Below are 9,893 nucleotides of genomic sequence, written 5' to 3'. Positions count from 1 at the left end.
GCTGTACACCCATATTTCCTCCTGACCTTGACCTCCCTTGGCTCAGCTGAAGTTTGATTCAACCACAGAGCAGCTGCTCTGTGCCAGGCACTGTGCTGAGGCTCGGGGTTCAGAGAGAGACAAGGCAAAGTTCCCGCCCCTCAAGAGCTTCCCAGCAGAGTGACAACCCAGGGCCCCTGAGCTGAAAATGGACAGCTAGGCTCTGCAAGGGGTGGGGAGCAGGGATCTCTCCGCAGAATGGGTCCTGAGTCACATGGAAGCCACAGGGCTGAGAACTCAGATATTGACTCAGGAGATGGTGAGGTCGGAGGGGTTTTGGCAAATGTGTGAGCCTCCTTGAGGGGTTAGAGGAAGCAGAAGCCCCCTCAATCTGAGAAGGTACACTCACAGGGCTGCAGACTCCGGTTAAGGGTCCACCCCTCCCCCCAAGCCCAACGAGTTACAGATGAGGAAACTGAACCTCAGGGCATGTACTTGAGCTGATTTGGGGGTGAGCAGGGTGGGAGAGAATACAGAAAGGGGCAGGATGGAGAAAGGAAGAACGAGCCAGGAGAAACAGGGCAGTGAGCATGAGAAAAGTCCAACAAGACTCGTGAGGGCTGGCGCAGTGAGAGGACCCAGGAGGGACTCACTGGGTGGCTTTTGCAATCTGTCCCCACCCCAACCAAGAAGGGCCAGGACTCTGCTCCCCCACATCCCACTGGTCTCCACCCCTGTGCTCCTGCAAGCCGTCATCCCCCAGCCGCCTCTGCAGATAGAATTTAGCTGAGCCTCAATCCCCACCCCTGCCACAAATATGGAGAAGTGGAGACCCAAAGGGATGCAAGGACCTCCCCCAGGCCCTGCACAGCCACCCTTGGGGAACCTGCCACTGGAGTCAGCTGTCTCCCCACTCTGGCAGGCCCTCCTCCCTCACCAAGGAAGGAGTGCTGCAGGCCTGAGGAAGGGGCTGGGTGCCAGGTGGGGTCTCTGGCCTCCCTACCCTCCCAACCAAGGGAAGTAACTCAGATATTGCAGAGCCGTCTTGTGAGGTCTGGGCCCCAGGGAGGGGCCCCATGGGAGGAGGGCCTGAGGCTTGCAGTAGGGAGACAGGCAGAAAAAAAGCCATTAATCCCATAAATCCTAATTTGGAAGCCCTCCCGGCCTCTCTGAAGTGCAAGGAGTTGGGGTGGGTATAATCCTGGGCGCTGCTGGCAGAAACCCAGGAAAGGGAGGGATTCTGCCCCTTCCCTCTGCAGGCTTTCACTGGGCGCCTTCCCCCCCAACCAAACCCGGTCCAACACTCCCACCATCAGCAGAGCTAAAGGTGCCATCCCAGGCCCCAGGAAGGCCCTCTGTTTGGGTCCAGTGTCTGAAAGGTGCTGGACTAGGGTGCCCAGGACAGAGAAGAAGCTGCAAGGAAGCTGGGCAGTGTGGGGGATGGGAGCAGAGTTAGGGACAGGGCGGGGGTGGGTTGGGGGCTGGGGGCTCCGAGCTGGTGGTTCGGTGGAGCAGAAGGAGGCTGCCTGCCGAGCGGGGAATTAGCTGGCTTCCCGCCACTGGCCCCTTCCCACCACGCGCTCTCACTTCCCCGCTCCCAGCAGCCTCACAGGAGGAAGGAGGATGTCTGACAGGAGCAGGTGCGAGGGGTGGGTGCGGGCAGACCCTCCCCTCATCGCCCTCCGCCCCTTGCCTGGGCACAAGCCTGAGCCATAAACCTCAAGAAACTTCAGGATGGGAGCTGCTCGCCTCCCCCTGACCCCATCCCTTGGGCCATTTGATGCCTTCAGTGAAGCCTTGGCCAGAAACTTGTTGAAACCTACAGACCGTTAGACACCAACCGTTGGCAGAACTAACCAGAGAGATGCCACCCCTGGGAGGATGGGGGAGGATGGCCGGAAGCGGGGGGACCCGTGGGCCCCACGGCACACAACCCAGACTCCCGGACAGAAGAGGCTGGAAGCTGGGGCCCCAGAAACTGCCTGGGCCTCCCGCCCTATCCCTCACAGCCCTATCCCCTTCTCTGCCCCTGCCGGGACAGCCCCTCTGTCTGCCCGCAGCATTTCCTGCCCCCCAGTCCGTCTTCCCCACCCACCTCTCACTCTCCCTTTCACCAGCTGCCTCACCCCCTGTTCTCGGTTCACATCTGTTTCTCTCTCCTGTGTCTTCACGGGTCCCCACACCCTCCCTCTCTCTCCCACCCTAGCTGCCTCTACCCTTTCATCTCCCCCCTTCCCTGAGCCCTCCCCCACTGAAGTTGCCGGTTCCAGAGGCCAGAACTTCAAAAGGAGATCAAAGCTGTGCTCCCCCATCAAAGACCAGACTCTGCCAGGAGCGTCCCCCCACAACCCCCTCCCACCCCCACCGTGTAGACTGTAACTCTCCCTGACAGGCCAAAGTCCCGCATCCCAGCACCCCGGGAAGTACATTCTGTGCCAGAGCCTGGTGCTGGAAAGGCCACATTGTTTAATGGAAAGCTCCCAGAACTTGGGATTCAAAGAACAAGCTGGAAAACTGATAGAGGCAGCTCCTCACTGGCTGTGTGACTTTGGGCAAGTCACTGAACCTCTCTGACCCATAGCCACATTGTGTGTTAAACGGGACTGTAATCTACTTTATAGGATTGTTGAGTGTATTAAAGGAGGAAATGGGGGTGAAATATCTAGTACTATGCCTGTCTTATAGTTGGTGAGCAATGAGTTGTTGCTCTTAATATTACTGCTATTATAATATTACTCCCAGGGCTGGAAGTGTGCAGAGATGAGGGCAAAGGTGTCCGGGGAGTAAGGCCTACTGCTGCCCGTAGGACAGAAGTCTTAACACCCCAAGCGGTCACTCAGCACACAGGCTCCACCTGAACCCAGACCTCTGCACCTGATCCTCACCAAGATGCAGTGACTGTCTGGAAGCCCCCACCAGACACTCAGCTCTCTCTCCAGCCTGGGCTCCCCTGCCCCTGCGGCCATTTCTCACTGCGCTTCTGACCCCCAAGTCCTCACCCTCAGCCTCAGCCCAGCGCCGCATCCTTCAGGGGGATGATGGTGTCTCCATGGGGTGGGAGGTGGAGCTGGAAGGTCCAGGCTGCATTTATGAAACTTTTCTTGGCTCCGAACACCAGGGAACTTCAGGAAGACGTGACTTGAGTAAGTCCCTAAACCTCCCGAAGCTTGTTTTCTCATTTGTAAAATAAGGGGTTAGCTGCCTCCAATCCTCCTTTGGCAGCAGACTCCGCATACATTATAATTTTAAAGAACCTAGGAGGCAGAACTCAAGGCCCTCTGAGGCCCCTCCGGACGGGGAGACCAGGCCCAGATCTTCAGTCTGCAATGCTTCCAGCAGCCAGCAGCCTGAGCGCCCACTCACTGGAGCCTCAGCTGGTCCTGCTTTACCGGGAGTGACTGAGGCTCTGGAAGTGGCGGGACCTGCCCCCAGGCCACACGGCCAGCCCCAGTCTCTCTCAGGCCCCTCTCTCTACACCATCTGATGGGGCTTATCCTTCCCAGTTGTCAACGGGCACACTGACAAGCTCAGAGCCAAGGTTTAGGCCGGGCTCAACACTGCTGGCCTGCCCCCCACCCTGCAGGGGCCCACTGAACCCTCCCTTGGATGCCTGCCCCCCTTCCTCCAAAGCCCCTGGATGGCGCCCTAGCCCCAGGGTTCTGGATAACAGCACCCCACCCACCCTCCAGATCCCCTGCTCCCCCCGCTGCTACCTGCTCCCTGGCTCAGTCCTCTCCCCACGCACACACCCCAGGACCCCACCCCCGCCGTGCCCCGTCTCCGTTGGGACTGTTGCACAGATGGAAGAGCTCTGCTTCTGCGTTCTCCAGCACAGCGACCAGCCACACGCTGGGATGTCAGTGTGTTCTTATTTTTCATTTTAATTTAAACAGACACACATGGCTAGGGGCTGCCATCCTGGAGGGCGCAGGCAGAGGCGCCACCCAAACACCTGGCCTCTGCCCTTCTTCTCTGCAGGCACTTCCAGCATCAGGGACTGTGGAGGTGGGTTCATGGGACGTTTGGGGTGGCGAGCTAGTTAAGAGAAGTTCCTGCACCTGGGCTCCCCATGCTAGGCTAGCCTCCTCAGCTGAGCTCCGAGTGGCCATTGCCCAGAGTGGGCAGGGTGGGAGGTGGAAGGTAGGGTGATGCCCACCCCCCCACACACAAATCCCTGCAGGGGTGTGTGCAGCCTGAGCACCCTCCCAGGCCCTAATTAGTCTTTCCTTCCCTTCCTGAGGATGGCTTTTGCTCCCAGGACCCCTCACCATCTCATAAGTTCTTCCTCCCTTCTAGACCTGGCGGAGTGTGGGAGGACCCCTGGAAGGGGCTTGGGAGCCAAATGGCCCAAGTCTTGTGTCCAGCCTCATGGGAGGTCAGGAGACGTGGAAGCCGGGCAGGCCAGGGAGGAGAGGGCCGGGAAGCCTTTCCCAGGGCCAGTTGGGCTCCTCCACTAATTGGCCTCAGTGGTCTTCAGAGGCCAGTGTGGAAGCTGCTGCCTTGGCCCCTCCAACCCAGTGAGACCCAGGGAAGTGGGCACGTGGGGAGGAGCTCCCCCTGCTGGGAAGTCCTGGGAACGTACCCCTGCCTTCAGGCCCTGCAGCCGGGGAGCCCTCTGCCCCAAGGTGGGCCCCTCCCAGGGAAGCCGCAGGAGGACTTCCGGTGCTCCTGGGAGCAGGATGCACTGACTGGGGACCCCAAGACATCCAGGCCAGGGCCCAGGGTCGTGGGGAGCCAAGTGAAGGTCTGTTCAGGATCCCAGTCACCCCACTGCTACTTGCACTTACCCAGAGAGACCCCCACCACTTCTCCTTCCTCTCCACCATTCCTCTAGACTCTTCTCAGCAGCAAGGGGAGGTCAGTCATGGAAAGACCTGAGTTCAAACCCTGCTCTGCCACGTGCTGAAAAGTTTGTTCGCATTTTTCCCTAAGATATTATGGAAAACCCCAAATGAACTTTCTGGCCAACCCAATACTTGCCAGTGGCCATGCGTGAGTGGGTTAACTCCACGGCTGTTGACGGGACAGTAAAGACCCCCTCCCACATTGCAGGGGGGAGGGAGTGAGCTGGGAGGGGCCCGGTGGGCCGCAGGTCCCATTACCTCCTCTTCTCTTCCTGGCCCTCCCTCTTCCCCTCCTCTCTTTCCCTGGAGCTCCAGGATGAGCCCTGCCAGGCCCCTGGCCCTTCAGAGCTACCCTTACCTCTGGGAGGACCACCATCTGGAGCTGGCTGCTGACCTGTCACCCCCAGGCCACTTCCCCCAGCCTCTTCGCACTGACCTCCCCAGAGCCTGTTACCTCTAATGACCATCCATGTAGAGGACACTGCTGCCCCCCACCCCATACTCACCCCAACCCCCAGATGCTGCTCTATGCCAGCCCAGAAGAGGAGCCTCGTCCTGCATCCCAGGCCCTACCACCCAGACCTGCAGAGCCCTCAGGTTCTGCTTCCCTCCAGCACACAGTTGGGTGAGCACTATGGAGTCTGGGTGAGTGGGCGTGCCTGAGTGTGTACCTCTCCCTCCACCACACATTCCACACCTTCTCTCTGATGCTTCCAGACAGAGCCTGAACCCTGACTCCCCCTTCAGCATCCCTGAAGCCAGGCCCAAGACAGCCGCCCCTCCTTGGTTGCTGGGGAGCTGACTATTAGGGTCACAGGAAGAGGACAGCAGAGCTGACCCCATGAGGTGGCTCCCCCAGCTCCCCAGCACCCGCTAAATTACCCCCAAACTCAAATACCAAGTTCCTTCTTCCCTCTCCTCACCAATTCAGGCATTGTAGGCAAGTCACCTAAAAATGAAATTAAAAGACACTTGCTCCTTGGAAGAAAAGCTTTGACCAATCTAGACAGTGTATTAAAAACACAGACATTACTTTGCTGACAAAGGCCTGTATAGTCAAAGCTATGGTTTTTCCAGTATTCATGTACAGATGCGAGAATTGGACCGTAAAGAAGGCTGAGCACCAAAGAATTGATGCTTTTGAACTGTGGTGCTGGATAAGACTCTTGAGAGTCCCTTAGACAGCAAGATCAAACCAGTCAATCCTAAAGGAAATCAGTCCTGAATATTCGTTGGAAGGACTGATGCTGAAGCTGAAACTCCAATACTTTGGCCACCTGATACAAAGAGCTGACTCATTAGAAAAACCCTGATGCTGGGAAAGATTGAAGGCAGGAGGGGAAGGGGACAACAGAGGATGAGATGGTTGGATGGCATCATTGACTCAATGGACATGAGTTTGAGCAAGCTCCAGGAGATGGTGAAGGACAGGGAAGCCTAGTGTGCTGCTATCCATGGGGTCGCAAAGAGTCGGACATGACAGCAACTGAACAACACTACCTAAAAATGCCAAGCCAGAGAACAGGAGTGGATCACCCCCAGGGCAGCTCAAGAAAGCCCCCCTCTCCTGGATAGGATCAACCTCTCTCAGAATTCCCAGTTTCACCCAGATCAGACCACAGGTTCTGTTGGCCACATAGTGTTGGGGATGTCTGTCTGGCCAGGTCCCCTTGCCCACCTTCAGGGAAAGAAATTCAGGAAATCTGGGGCTCCCAAATTATGTGATCCTGCTCCTGCAGGAGCTACACAGTTTCTGTTCCAACCTGGCTCTCCTCCAACTGGGAAAGAGCCAACCCAGGAAGCCACAGAGAGATTCCCACCTTCCAGCAACTTCAGGTCCTCAGGCCTGGAGCAGGAATGCACCTCCAGAGTGTGGAGTGTGTTGACTGAGAGGGTCCTGAGGACATCTGGCTGGGCCCTATAAAGCTGTCATTTGCCCTCCCTAGTGACATCTGCCCACAGGCTAGCAGGCCCTGGAGAGCTGGGAGAGGGCAGCAGGGCCTGGTAGTCCCAGTCCCCAGATCACTGGGCCAGGATGTCAGTGTATCAGTATATCATAGTTACTATATCCTAATTTAACCAAAGCAATTTTTTCCAAATGTGGACAAGACAGAGAAATATGGGCTGCCTGGTATATAGCAAGGTGGGCTCAGAATGTCTGTACATTGGTGCCCTGAGGTTCAAGTATAGTTTTACAGACTCTTTCTTTATAGGTTTTATTTCAGCTCACATCATTTCTTTGAATGTAGAAAATGTGCTTATTGAAACGTTATGAGTAAAAGAGATAGAGTTGAAAGGAATTAGGAATAGTCTGTATTGTTAAACTGGTAATCAAAAGGTTTGTAAAAGATAAAAGGTTAGATCAATTAAATCAAAACCAAAAAATAAAATTTAACAGAAATGAAAAAAGATTTAACAGAGACAAATGTAAAGTCCTTCATTTAGGTTCAACGTTCAGTCACATACATTTAGGTTGAGAGATCCCTGGTTTATTTGCAGTTCACATAAACTATTTCTCATGTTTAACATGAGTTAGCAGCTTTTGAGGTTTGCTTAAATTGGTAGATACAACCCAATGCCATTTAATGGAGCTGTTGAATGACTACATCAATTCCTCCACTGTTTGTTTGTTTACTTGATTGTTAGTTATTTCTTTTATTTTTAAATGCTTTTGCTCTGTTAGCCTCAGTCTTTTCATCCTACCTTCAAGTTAGCTCCCCTCATGGTCACATGATAGCTGCCACAGTTCCAGGCATTACATCTAGGCTCAAGTTTCTAATAGAAGAGACCATGTAAAGACATGTGTCTTTTTTTAAAGGGAAGAAAATTTTCCTGGAAGCCCTTAGCAAGTTTCTCCTTCACTTCATTAACTAAAATTATGTCACATTTTCATGCCCTTGTCAAAATCACTCACTGGGAAGGAAAATGGGCTCACCACAACTCCTTAAACCAGTTATGATTCTCCCTTTGACACAAGGAGGAGGGTGGATACTTGATCAAAATCAAGTTCCAAGTTCAGAAGGAAGAAAGGAGGTGACAGAGAGAAGAGATATGACTATGTAACCAAAAGTTCCTGCTCTGATGTCAATGAGCTTTCTATCATTAGAGATGTTCAAAATTGAATAAAACCTGCCAGAGATATCAGAGGAGATTCTGGTAGTGGGTCAGAGTTGGAGGTGATGACCTCGAGGTCCTTTCCAGTCTAGAAGATGCCAATCCTTTATAATGCAATAAGTCCACACAAGTATACACATTTCCCCAACCAAGGACCACGTCTTTGGTTGAGGTCTATGAAGTAGACTGAAGGTAATCTCCACTTCCCAGGGATGTCCCTCACTTCACACCGCTCACCCTTCTCAAGTCCCTCTTCTTTGTCTCCTCTCCGTCACCGCATCTGGGCACCCCAGGCTGTCTCAAAGCTAAAGTGAAGAAACAGGCGAAAACAAAGCAGGCGCTGATCTCAACCTTCTGCCCAGGTGTGGGCTTTCGGGTTGCAGCCAGGGAGGGAATGAACATCCACAGTAGCAACAGACACCTGTGGAGCCACTATTGCGTGTAAGACAAAAGGAATGAAAGCTAAACCGTCCATTCAATTTCTGATTCACAGAGCTTACCGTATAATTGGAGGCAGGAGACAGAATACACGGTGGAACCAAAAAATAGTCATTCTGTGTTCATAAACCACACGTGAAAACCAGCCAGGTTTCTTATATCTAAGGTGAAAAATAGTAATCTAAGATTAGGACTCAGCGACAGAGGACAAAGACAGTAAATATTCAGGGAACACAGGGGAAGAAGAGCAGTGTTACTGAAAATAATAGTAGCTGACAATAGCAACAACAGTGGACATTTCCAAATACAGTGAGACTGTCCTTTGCTTGGAGACTGATACCAGCAGCTGTGCATGCCCACCAGGAAGACTTGGTGCCAAGGGAAGATACAGGAGACATCCCACACCTGCTTCTATAAATGTGTGCCCACCTCACTTTTGTTTTTCTTCAATTTTATTTATTTTTTTTATTATTAAACTTTACAATATTGTATTGGTTTTGCCAAATATCGAAATGAATCTGCCACAGGTATACATGTGTTCCCCATTCTGAACCCTCCTCCCTCCTCCCTCCCCATACCATCCCTCTGGGTCATCCCAGTGCATCAGCCCCAAGCATCCAGTATCGTGCATCAAACCTGGACTGGCGAATCGTTTCATACATGATATTATACGTTTCAATGTCATTCTCCCAAATCTTCCCACCCTCTCCCTCTCCCACAGAGTCCATAAGACTGTTCTATACATCAGTGTCTCTTTTGCTGTCTCGTACATAGGGTTATTGTTACCATCTTTCTAAATTCCATATATATGCGTTAGTATACTGTATTGGTGTTTTTCTTTCTGGCTTACTTCACTCTGTATAATAGGCTCCAGTTTCATCCATCTCATTAGAATTGATTCAAATGTATTCTTTTTAATGGCTGAGTAATACTCCATTGTGTATATGTACCATAGCTTTCTTATCCATTCATCTGCTGATGGACATCTCGATTGCTTCCATGTCCTGGCTATTATAAACAGTGCTGCGATGAACATTGGGGTACACGTGTCTCTTTCCCTTCTGGTTTCCTCAGTGTGTATGCCCAGCAGTGGGATTGCTGGATCATAAGGCAGTTCTATTTCTAGTTTTTTAAGGAATCTCCACACTGTTCTCCATAGTGGCTGTACTAGTTTGCATTCCCACCAACAGTGTAAGAGAGTTCCCTTTTCTCCACACCCTCTCCAGCATTTATTGCTTGTAGACTTTTGGATCACAGCCATTCTGACTGGCATGAAATGGTACCTCATAGTGGTTTTGATTTGCATTTCTCTGATAATGAGTGATGTTGAGCATCTTTTCATGTGTTTGTTAGCCATCTGTATGTCTTCTTTGGAGAAATGTCTATTTAGTTTTTTGGCCCATTTTTTGATTGGGTCATTTATTTTTCTGGAATTGAGCTGTAGGAGTTGCTTGTATATTTTCGAGATTAGTTGTTTGTCAGTTGCTTCATTTGCTATTATTTTCTCCCATTCTGAAG

The sequence above is a fragment of the Bos taurus genome, chromosome 15, assembly GCF_002263795.3.
Source record: "Bos taurus isolate L1 Dominette 01449 registration number 42190680 breed Hereford chromosome 15, ARS-UCD2.0, whole genome shotgun sequence".
Taxonomy (NCBI): Eukaryota; Metazoa; Chordata; class Mammalia; order Artiodactyla; family Bovidae; genus Bos; species Bos taurus.
Note: the sequence above shows the minus strand (reverse complement) of the source record.